Below are 12872 nucleotides of genomic sequence, written 5' to 3'. Positions count from 1 at the left end.
AATTTTTTATTATTGTATAATACACACATGTAAAATAATTGACACACACTGTATTAATAAGCATAACACAGTACATTCTTCCTCACTTAATTAACTAATTATTTTGAGCACACAAAGCATTAAACATGTCTTCCTATGACAAAATTTTAGAACTAGTGAAAGTCATGGAACTAGAAGGGGATGAGAAAAAAGAATTTATCAAAAAAGAATTAGAAAAGGCTGAAAAGAGAGAAAGGGAGGAAAGAGATAGGGCTGATAAAGAAAAAGATAGAATAGAAAAGGATAAAGATAGGGAAGAAAGAGCTGCTGTAAGAGCTCATCAAAAAGAATTAAAAGAACTAGAAACTAAACAAAGAGAAAGCCAGGACAAAGTAGAGTTAGCTAAACTAGAAGCTGCCAAAACAAATCCCAACATTAATACCCAACAGTCTACAACAAAGCCATTCATCTCTAAATTCCATAAATACAATTCAAAAGATGAAACACTTGAAAACTATTTAGTCCAATTTGAGCATATTGCCTCAACTTATAATCTTAACAATGAGGACATGGCCAAACACCTACTAGCAAATTTGTCGGGAGAACCCCTCAACATCATTTCCACTTTAACTGTAGACCAAAAGAAAGACTATGCGGCAGTAAAGACTAGATTACTAGAGCACTTCGGGAAAAATTCAGACTTCTATCGTAAGCTGTTCAGGGACACTAAATTGAAAAAAGATGGGGACTTTAATAGAATAATATTCGACATGAGGACTAATATGATAAAATGGTTAGAGCTAGCAAAATGTGACATCAAGGACCCGACACAAATCCTAGACATGCTACTTATTGACAATGTCCTCAACAACGTGACAGACTTGGTATTTACTTTCCTTAAAGAAAAAAAGATCAAGACAGAGACTGAACTGATAACGAATCTAAATTTATTTAAAGACAGTCACCCTGGACACACCATTGACAAAAGAGACCTATACCAACTTGCAGCCACAGCAACAACAACAACAATGATAAATACAAATGGTCTAACACCAAGACTTGTTTCAATTGTGGGAGAAGTCACATGAAAAACCAATGCAAAGCTCCCATAAACTACAATAACAATTATAGGTACAGAAGCTACACTAATTTCTACAACCCAAACAGCTATAAGCACAATAATAATTACAATAATAGACCATATAGACCACACCAGAGTGCAAGTCCCAATGAAAGAAGAAATTTTACAAACAGTTACCAACACAATAACTATAATAGAAACAACAGACAATCTAGAAGGGACCAATTTAACTACCACACAAACAACCACCCAAACAACTACAATAGCCGAAATAGAAACAATAGAAACAACAATGGCAATAACACCAACACCCATAGAGAGGAAAATGTAGCCTATATGCAATCAAATAAGTCCAAAATAAAAGTCTTTCCATCCTATGTCAATTCTAAAGAAGTAGGATCAATTCGTGACAGTGGAGCCACAGCAATAATAGTTAAAGCCTCTTTAGTTGAACCAGGACAGTATCTGGAAGATACAGTAAAAGTGACCTATGCAAACATACAAAAATTTGATATTTGCAAGACCGCTAAAGTCCTAATAGAATCACCCTGGATTACAGGAGAACTAGAAGCCATAGTCATGGACACCCCAGCACAAGATCTAATAATAGGCAATGTAGAAGGTGTAAAAGATCCAACACTAGAAGAAGTTATGCAATGGGCGGAAGATAGACAAAAGTATTCCCTATTCAAACATGAGGCATTATTAGTTGAAACCAGATCACACAAAAAAATAACACCAGAAATAGAATGCCCCACTGTATTACTTAATGAAATAGGCATAACTAGGGAGGAACTAATAGCTATGCAGAAAAATGACACCACAATACAAGACCTCTTAAGCAAAGATTATAACAAGATAAATTTAAATAACCACCATATAGAAATTAACAACTTAGCCATTAGATACAACAGGAAAGAAAACTGTACTAGACTTCAAATCCTGATCCCTAAAACTTTAAGAGCTAAAATATTAAATATGGCACATGATGACCCCACAGCAGGACACTTAGGAAAAAAAAAAGTATATGCTAAGATAGCCAACAAATTCTTCTGGCCAAAGATGGGAAAGGACATTAAGAACTATGTAAACAGTTGCACAGAATGTGCCAAACAAAAAACAGTGACTAGAGCCCCATTAGAAAAAATCAGATAAATCTCACTATTTTTGGGACAAAATTGCCATGGACATAATGGGACCCCTAACCACCAGCAGTAAAGGGAATAAATATATTTTGGGTATCATTGACTAGATGGGCAGAGGCATTTTCTCTAAAAGATATAAAGGCTATTGACATATGTAATTGTTTAAAAACACTTTTTCTTAAATTTGGATTCCCTAAGTTACTGTCAGACAATGCATCAAACTTTAAGTCCCACCTTAACCAGGCATTTGCAGAAATGACTAACATCCGCCTAGTCCATAGCACTATCTACTCACCACAGGGAAATGGAGTCATAGAGAAATGGAACAGAACTGTAAAACAGATGATATATAAGCTAGAAATAGACTCAATGAGTACCTGGGACCAGACTCTTAGCTATGCTATATTTGCCTACAACACTAGCATCCATGAAACCACCAAATTCAGCCCCTATGAGCTTGTATTTAACAGAAAACCTAAAGGACTGTTAGAGTTATGGGCCGACAACATGTTAAACTTAGAGAACATAGAACAGTACCATCCTTGGATAATTCATACCAAACAACAGCTTAGACAAGGAATAAAACTAGCAGAGATAAACATGGACAAAAATCTAGAAAGGCATAGGAAAATAAAAAAACAGAAATAGAAAACTAAGAACACTAAATGTAGGTGACCAAGTTTTTGTTAAGATAGAAAACAAACACTGTAAAGATAAGAATGAGGGACCATTTAAAGTTATAGAGAGAATTAATAACAAAGTGTACATCATTGATAAAGATGGTAGAGAATGCAAACTCAATATTGATAAACTTGTTAAATTGGATAAGAGACAAATAGCTGACACAGATATAATTGAACTTGATGTAGAAACCAAACACAACATACAAGAACATATAGCGAGCACCATAAACACCACACACAACAGTAGTCCAAATATTGAAAATGATATGTTACAGAATTTGACAGTTAAATATAGTGATGTAATTACACAAAAGCTAGGATGTACCAATCTGATAGAACACACAATAAAACTCAACAAAGCACTACCAACTAAGACAAAAGCCTATAGTATCCCCAAAGCATACGAGGACCTAGTTAGAACAGAAATGACCAACTTAATCAAAGATGGGAAGATAGAGAGATCAGAAACATGTAAATATGCATCACCCATGGTCATTGTAAAAAAGAAAGACAGTGGAGTAAGAATCTGCTGTGACTTTAGAGAAATAAACAAATGCACAATCATAGACCCAGAACCCCTACCAGACACTGACAGTATAATTACAACTTTAAGTAAATCATCCCTATTCACAACAATGGACTTAAACAGAGGCTTCTGGCAGATTAAAATGGACCCTGACTCTAAGGAATATACTGCATTCAAATGCACTATGCCAGGCCTAGAAGGTATCTATGTCTGGAATGTCATGCCATTCGGCTTAATAAATAGTACAGCCACATTTCAGAAATGCATGTCAAAATTATTAGAAGGCATAAATAATGTATTGTCTTATGTAGATGACATTTGTGTTTTCACTAACTCACAACAGGAACACATTCATGTACTAGAGCAAATATTTTCAAGACTAAGAACACACAACATGACATTAGCCCCCAAGAAATTAAACCTAGCCAAGCCTGAAATCCAATTCTTAGGATATTGCATTACCAATGACAAAATCACACCCACTGAAACAAACCTAACAAAGATTAAAAACATAAAAGAACCTCGGACTAAGAAAGACATGAGATCATTATTAGGACTTTGCAACTTTTATAGAAAGTTCATTCCAAATTATGCACAGATAATTGAACCCCTTGTTGAATTTACTAAAAAGAAGCATGGAAACACAATTTGTATGGATGAAAAAAGTAGACTAGCATTAAGCAACTTAAAAGATAAATTTAATGAGAAACTAGAATTAGCCAGTATTGACCCAACATCAACAATATCACTATACACTGATGCCTCCAACACTGGTATTGGGGCATGCTTACTACAGCAAAGAGAGTCATTTTTTAAGCCAATAGTACACATCAGTAGAACACTATCTGAAACAGAAAGAAAATACTCAGTGATTGAAAAAGAATTATTAGCCATTGTATGGTCAGTTGTAAAACTCAAGAATTACTTGTTAGGAAGATTTTTCAGCATTAAGTGTGATCATAAACCATTTACTGGCACTAAAAAGAAAAGAGCTAAAAAATGACAGGATAAACAGATGGACACTCATTCTCTCAGATTACAAATTTGACTTACAAAGCATTCCAGGACATGAAAATGTAATAGCTGACTTTTTATCCAGATACATAATACATGAAAATGAAGCAAGTGATAATAATGACATTAAACACATCAGCCAGGACATTCTGATAGAGTAAATAAGCAGTACAAATCACTTAGAAACAAGTAGTAGTAGTCAACTAAGTCAAATTAACATTCTACACATTTTTCAAATAGGTCATGACACTTTATTGTTACACTTTTCTTTTGGGTCATGATGACATTTATGCTTATGATCAATAACAGATCATCTATTTACTCATTGTATTTTATTGTCAACTTGTAAAATGACAAATACCAGATGTGTTTATTTTGTGTGTATATATTGTACTTTATTACTGATCATGCACAGCAATGTAAACAATGAGATGTAAACAACAGTGAACTACTTGAACTGTTGACCTAAATTTTTTTTCATAACTCAAAGATGTAAATATTGTCTAAAATTTTTTACATACCTGAATACTACAATGAATGTTTATAAACATGGAAATTTGTTTACTATTGTACTTCAATACTACACTCAGACTATTTATAGTAGTCTTATGCAAGGTCAACCTTGAACTGGATTGACATGTCTCTAATTTTTTATATTTTTCTTGATGATGGCAAAACTTAGAATATTTTGACACAGCACATCACAATTGTAAATAAACATTAATTTTTTTCTGTAATCATTTTGATTAAATTACTCAGTGTGTCAAATGATACACATTGATAATGTTGTGCATCTACAATTATAGTAAAACATTGGATGTGGTATAACTTATATATTTTTTTCCTTTTTTATATTGATTAGCATGTGATTGCATGTACAAATTTTTACAGTACATATGTATGCATAAAGCTGTTAACACTTGATGGAGGTACTTTTCATTACAATTAGTGTGATATTTCAGTGATTTTGCTCTCAGTGAATTAAGTATATAAATGATTATACATTTTGGACTCAGTAATTTATATGATTTACTAAGATTATATAAGATGATATGAGCAATTGAAGTGAACTTACAGCACTTCATGGAATAAGGTACTAAGCTCATATATATATTTGTACAGTGATATTGATGTAAAATATACTTGTCAAAGATTTTTGGTCAAAAATCTTTTTGGAGTGTGGGGCATATGTCACAGTCCAGTTTTAGAACCTCTGTGACATGATGTGACACTCAGTCACCCATTGTAATATTCCGTGCTGAGAACACGTGAATAAGTTAAAGGACTCTAAAATAAGGGTCAATGTTAACTAGTTAGTGAAGAACTCCAGCAGAGAGTGGATGTACAATTTTCTCTGTCTGTAATATGTACCTTAATGAATTTGATCTTATGTTAACTTGAGAGATTTCTTCGGACTTATATTGTGAACATTTCATTGATGTGATTACCTATTCTACATGGCATGAGCAGCCAGTATTTATTGGTTTATATTTTGTGACGGCTTAAGTCGCCAGTATATTTTGTGAATTATATTTTATGTATAATAAAATTATCGTCTGCTACAAGAGCATTTATTAATGTTTCGGAACGTTTGTGCTTGAAGAGTTCAGTACGCTAGTATACGCACGCACCTGCAAATATAGTGCGTATGAGAGAGTATCTACTTAAGGAACAATACCTACAACACACGGACACATTCACGTCGTCACGCCTACAACTAAAACTAGGCAGCGACAATTGTCCTTTTAATTTTCTAATCACATCTTGTGATGTTGTTGTTGAAAGATAATCATACTCAGTAAAATTAGAGTAATAATCAACAGTAATTAGATACCGTCTTCCATCCACTTCCATCAGGTCAGCTCCAACTTTTTCCCATGGAACATTTCCTTCATCATGTTGTATAAGTGTTTCTCTCTGGTTCATAGGTTTTCTTTCCTGACAAGCAGTGCATGTCTGCCATCTGCTTTATTTCATCAGCCATGCCTGGCCAGAATATCGTCTGTTGGGGCCTCCTCATCATTCCATCATATGCAATGTGTGCTGTGTGCAGGTTTTTCTTCATTTCTTGACGCATACTGAAAGGTATGACTATTCTTTCTCCTTTCAAAATTACTCCATTACTAAGTCCCAAAGTATCAGCAAAATCAAAATATGTTCTTATCATGTTGTCTAAATCTTGTTTTCTTTGAGGCCATCCATTCATAATTTGCTTTGATAATTTATTTAATGTGTCATCTAAGTCTGTTTCTTGTTTTATTCTTTCTAATAATGGATCCGGTATGTCTACAACTTGTGTTTGGCATATGTTAAAAACTTCATCTTGCTTCTCCTCTTGATTGCACAGTCGTGATAATGTGTCAGCAATGTGTAAACTGTTTCCTTCTACCCACTGAAATGAGAAATCATAACGATTGCTCCTTAACATCAAGTTTTGTAATCTTCTTGGAGCCTTGTTTAGAGGCTTCCTTAAGATGTTTGCAAGTGGCTTATGATCATTTATTATTATGACATGTCTTCCAAATGTATATTGATTAAATCTTTCTAGCCCAAAAACTACGGCAAGTAGTTCTTTTTCAATCTGAGCCCACCGTTTTTCAGTTGGTGTCAATGCTCTAGAGGCAAATTCTATTGGTTGTCCTTCTTGCATTAGTACAGCTCCAAGTCCATGTTGACTACTGTCCACTTGTATTTCCAGTTTCTTCTCAGGGTTGTAGAATATAAAAACTGGAGTATTGGTAATCATTGTTTTTATCTTGTTGAATGCCTCTTCACATTTTTCAGTCCATCTAAAATTGCAATCTTTCTTTGTTAGTTCTCTTAATGGTTGAGACACTTCGGCTAGATTGTTCAAAAATTTTGACAAATACTGCACCATTCCACATAATTTTCTTGCTTCCTGGCTATTTTCTGGTTTCTTCATCATTTCCAGAATAGCTTTGATCTTCTTTGTGTCAGGCTTTATGCCTTGTGCACTAATGCAGTGTCCCATGAAACTTATCTGGTCTTGTTTCTATACTGTTTTCGTTTCATTTGATTTAATGTGTTTCTCTCTTAATCTCTTCAGTTTGTCAGAGTGATCTTTTTCTGCTTCTTCTTTGAACTGACCACATCCCACAATCACGATATCATCAGCCACATTAATGCATCCTTCTAATCCTAACAATGCTTCTGTTAACTTCTTCTGGAATATTTCTCCACTTACTTAGTCCAAAAGGAAGTCTTGACCATCTGTACTGCCCATATCCATATGGTGTGATCATGGTTGTTAGTAGACTAGACTTTTCATCTAGATGTACATGCCAGTAAGCCTCCTTTACGTCCAATTTAGAAAATATTTTAGCATTTAGGAACTGTGGCATTACAGCTTCCATAGTTGGTAACTTAAAATGTTCTCTTTTTAAAGCAGTGTTTAGATGTCTTGGTTCAATGCAGATTCTTAAATCCCCATTTGGCTTTTGAACCACAGCCATCTGGCTGACCCAATCTGTAGGTTCATTTACAGGAATTAATATTTTCCTTTTTACTAATGTCTCTATTTCTGCTTCCACTTTCTTTTGAAATGCAAATGGTATATTACGACAAGGTGATACCACCGGAGCTATGTTCTCATTGATAGTTAATGATGTTTCACCTAAATCTCCCAGATGACAATCCATTGTGTTTACTTGTGATATGAATCTATCTTCATTTAATGTGATCAGACTTAAACTTTGGCATGTTTTACGGCCTAATAAGCATTGATAGTGGTTTTCTACAACTGTGAATGTTACCAAATAATTCTTTTTGTTTTTAGGATTTGTTATTATTAAGTTAGCAGTGCCCTCGGTTTTTAATTTGGAATTATTTCACATTGTTAATGTTTGAACACTCTTCTTAATTTGTGTCTTTTTAACGTATTTCTTATATATAATGTTAACATCTGCTCCTGTGTCCAGTTGAAATCTTATTTATTGACTATTTATTATGAATAGTGCTGTCATTCTGTCCCTATTTATGTTTAACACATTAATTGAGTTTAATTGTTCCTCTTGGTCAAATTCATCCATTGCATTATGCATATGTATTTTATTCTTAGTCTTACACTTAACTGCAAAATGATTTTTGCCTTTGCATTTATTGCAATTTTTTCCCCAAGCTGGGCATGCTGTTCTGTTCACTGCATGTCTGCCTCCACAAAACCAGCAATCTATTAGGTTGTTTCTGTTGTCATTTTTCTTCTGTTCTATCTTATCTCTCTTCACAACAGTTTCCTTATTTATCTCTGCCAATCCCCCTTTTGCAGTTTGCTTGTATGTTTGGCATATCTCTATGCACTTCTTCAAGGTAAGATCATCGTGATTCAGTAATCTCTCCTGCAATCTTTTCTCCACAGCGAATATAATCTTGTCTCTAATCATTCTATCCTTTTCTTTAAAATTACATTTTTCAGCCTGAGCTCTAAGCTGCGTAATGAACACATCACAAGATGACACCTTTTCTATGTTCCAAAATCTGAAACTTTCCAGAACTTCATTTTTTCTGGGGTTGTAATAGTCGTGTAATTTCTTTAGTAATATTTGCGGGTCATTTACGTCTTCATTCTCATCATGCTGCAACTGCTCACAAATCTCTTGGGCCTGAGGTCCAGCACAATGTAATATTATTGCTTTTTGTCTGATTTTAGGTTTTTCTTCAGCTTCTATTGCTAACAGTAACAGTTCCACGTGTCTTCTCCATTGGCGAAAGTTTTCACTGACATTACCTTCAGTCACTTTTAACTCTGTTGGTGGTTTAAGTAGACCTTCTGCCATCTTCCACGAAAACTTCACTATAGTATATTTACCGTAACTGAATAACCCCGAGCCTCTCTATATATATTTAATAATATTCTAGACTGAGACTCTGGAATCTACTAGATTCTAGATCTACACTTTAGATCTATTTTTTTTTTTTAAATTTAACTAGATTTATATCACTGATATAAATCTAAATATAGTTCTTGTTACCGCTGCCACCATGTTGATTATTATGAACGAATAATAACAAGACTCTGGATATAACTTATAAGACATGAAATCAGCTGTTTATGAAATCAGCTGTTTAATCTAACGCCATATTGGTTGACAACAACAGTTACAAAGGATGTTACTCCCAAACACTGATTGGTGCAACCTATAGAAAACACACATCAACAGTAACTATAATATATTTGTAAAGTTAACAATAGCTCTAATATAAGTGTTTGTATAAAATTATGCAATGACATTTTAACATGAGTTGTAAATTGTTTTTTTTTTAAGGCCCCTTCATATGTTGACCTAACAAAGTCAAAGTTGCCAAGGAGAGTTGAGTAAATAGAAGGTTTGTGAATAAACATTTATATAAGTTGTTTATAGACATATTTTACTATCTTGCCCTGGATGTGGCAAAATATGTAGGACACAGCTGGGGCTGTGTAGCCACGGGAAATACTGCATTCCTCGCTAATCTTTGGACTCTTAAGACAAGCCTTATTATTACTGGTTTACAAAAATGGAAGAGCTGCTATTAGTTTTGTGTGGTAGTATGACCATCTGACTGTCATGTTTAGATCTCAAAAACTAGAAAAACTGATTTTATGGTATTTTGCAACTTGCTAAGTTTATATTCAACAACTAATAATTGCCTTGTCATAAGGAGTCCTTTTTTTAATCTTAAGTATCTAATCAGTTTTCTGTAAAAACTTTTCTTTTTTTTCTGTTATCTTTGAAAGATTCTAATTTGTTGAATCTGGGAAGAAATGGGCATATTGAATGGTTATCATTATGATAGTGTCAAGATGTATTTAATAATTATATACAATTCAAATAGCTAGTAACTAATTACATATTTGTATCATTATTTTTCAGCGCAAAAGTTTCATTTATTAACTTTTAAAGCAATAACACAGTTGAATGTTCAAGTATCCACCAGACAGATGAATGTTCAAGTATCCACCAGACAGATGAATGTTCAAGTATCCACCAGATAGATGAATGTTCAAGTATCCACCAGACAGTTGAATGTTCAAGTATCCACTAGACAGATGAATGTTCAAGTATCCACCAGACAGTTGAATGTGCAAGTATCCACTAGACAGATGAATGTTCAAGTATCCACCATTTCATTAATTATCATATTTCTCTTTTAGGAAAATGTTTCTGTTTTCACTTTATTTTATTTTGTACCAGTCTATTATTTTGTACCATTAAAAATTTATATTTTATGTTAGTAAAAAAGATGTTTGAAATTTTGTAGCAAAATTTTAAAAAAAAATCTCCTCTATATATATTAAAATAGTAATTTACTCAACCTTGGAATCCTATCACTGAACTGGGAAAGCTAGCTTTGATTGTTTTTGTTGTTGTAAATATCCATATGGATAGTGTGTATATTATGCAAAGGTTGATTATTAGCTGTTAAGGTTGGAATTTTCCTTTTTTTAATTTTTACATGATTTCAATGTTAAATACCACTGTAGTTGTCTTTCTGATAATGATGCTATGATGTGGTCTTGGTATATTTTTTCTGTGATTAGATGTTGTAACATATGGATATTGACAATGTACAAAGTTTATATACAACCAAGTTCATACATTAATCTATTTCACAATCATACAAACTATAAACTGCGTAAAGCTTTTTGTTATTATTAAAAATATAAACTGTAAAGTATTGGATGCTAAAATGCATTTGAATTGATTCTTCCCGAGCTATACTTTATTGCTTCTTCATTTTGTGTGTGCACAATCTATTGAATTAATAATGTAATTTTTTGTGAGATGATTTGTGTTGGTCACATGTATAAGTCATTAGTTTCTATCATGATTTTTTAAAAAGTATTTGTGTAAAACCACAGAGGTTTCATTAAATTTGTACTTTATTAATTTTTTATTTTAAATTTTTGTTAAGTTTTAATTTTACTTACAAGCTGAATTTGTATACATAGCTATGATTTGATTTGATTATAAAATTTTACATGGTCTAAGGTTTTTGAGTTCATTGAAGCTTTTTTTCAAAACTGTCTGAAGAGTTGAACTGAAGGCTTGTGAAACAATAGGCCAGCAAAAAATAATTAAAGCTTCCTCTCACCAGCCTGACTGAAATGATTGTTCTGTCTGGAAGAGATCCTACTTGGTGTCTGTATCACACTACTATTTCCAATGCTTCAGAAGCTCCAGACACGGGGGCTAGAGATTGGCAGACTGCTAAGCACACCAAGAACTCCTGCCATCTTCCTGCTCTTTACCACACTCAACAATCCCCATTGCATTTGTGAAACAGAATGTTGGGATTGTTGACATGGTCATAAAGACTCTCTTCCCAACCAAGACTTGAGCAATGCTTTTCCATTCCTAATGAAGTCTTGTTTTCTTACTTCCTTGAAGCCTAATTGTTTTGACCCAGGGGTGGGGGGGCACTATGTTGTAGACTGGGATGTTTGCTTTCTGACAGCATTGTAGAATAATTATATTGTAATAAAATATTTTTCAAATAAAAAAATTAAATGAAACAAAACCTACATCTTGGCTATTAAAATCTAGGTTAATACTGCTATTTGTTATATAATGTATGTGTCACTGTCATGAGATGCTTACATAAACATTGGTTTTGTGAAACATCAGTCAATTGTATTTATGACCCTACTCTAAATGGCCTAGAATGTTGAACACAAGAGTACCAGTTCAATGTTAGAGAAAATAATAGTAAGTAGGGGAGACAATAAAAGAGTTTTAATATGTTCCATCTTCTTGTTTAGTCCACTTTTGTGAATTATAGTTGAAGTTTAATTGTGTTTAATCATATTAGCCACCCAACTCTATTGTAAAAATCGTATTATACAATGCAACTTTTATCTACAGATAATGACCCTGTAAGAAGGTAAAGTACCACAATGACCAACCAGCGTTACTTTCCCCAACCACTGTCTGGTGCCCAATAGATTTGGTTGGACTCTCAGGCATCATTCTATGGCCTCCTATGGATCATCTCGGTGAGATGAATGTCTGGGCATTAGCTGTGGTTGGAACGATGTTGCCCACACATCAGTTCCTCCCTCTCCATGCAGCTGATGTATCCAAAGGAACGGCAGTGCCGATACAGTTTGGGGTTAGCGGCATCGCAGGTTCTGCCAGAGTGTAGCACTGGGTGCTGCAAACTGCCTTAGGGTCGCCAGCTCCTGATTTTTCCTCAGGGTTGACTCCCGAAGCCTTTTCCATGATTGGGTATAGCTGCAAAGCAACAGAGATTTGAATTCAGAGTTTTCCTTCTCCTAGGTGGGTAGCCAGCAAGGTTGTCATAGCCGGAAGTGGTAATGGATGAAAGCACTCCACTACCTATAAAATGCTTCCAAATGGCATGCATCTCGAATAGCCTCTGACAACCAGTCCAACTCATGGCCTTCATGTGTGGCTCAGATATTGAGTCCGGCGGAACTGTATGTT

General features: G+C 34.1%; 1 long non-coding RNA gene across 2 annotated transcripts; it reads left to right on the top strand.

The window, feature by feature from the left end:
* The first annotated feature begins 5186 nt into the window (after positions 1–5186).
* On the top strand, positions 5187–12172 carry LOC129926359 (uncharacterized). 2 transcript variants are annotated; one of them, XR_008777973.1, is made up of 3 exons: positions 5187–5250; positions 9711–9771; positions 10299–12172. It is a non-coding gene; the product is annotated as an uncharacterized LOC129926359 (long non-coding RNA). The 2 variants fall into 2 exon arrangements; XR_008777972.1 differs by lacking the exon at positions 5187–5250 and adding an exon at positions 5313–6513.
* The last annotated feature ends 700 nt before the right edge of the window (positions 12173–12872 follow it).

The sequence above is a fragment of the Biomphalaria glabrata genome, chromosome 5 (genome assembly GCF_947242115.1).
Source record: "Biomphalaria glabrata chromosome 5, xgBioGlab47.1, whole genome shotgun sequence".
Taxonomy (NCBI): domain Eukaryota; kingdom Metazoa; phylum Mollusca; class Gastropoda; family Planorbidae; genus Biomphalaria; species Biomphalaria glabrata.
The sequence above is the reverse complement of the archived record's forward strand: the minus strand, read 5'-3'. Positions and strand labels throughout refer to the sequence as shown.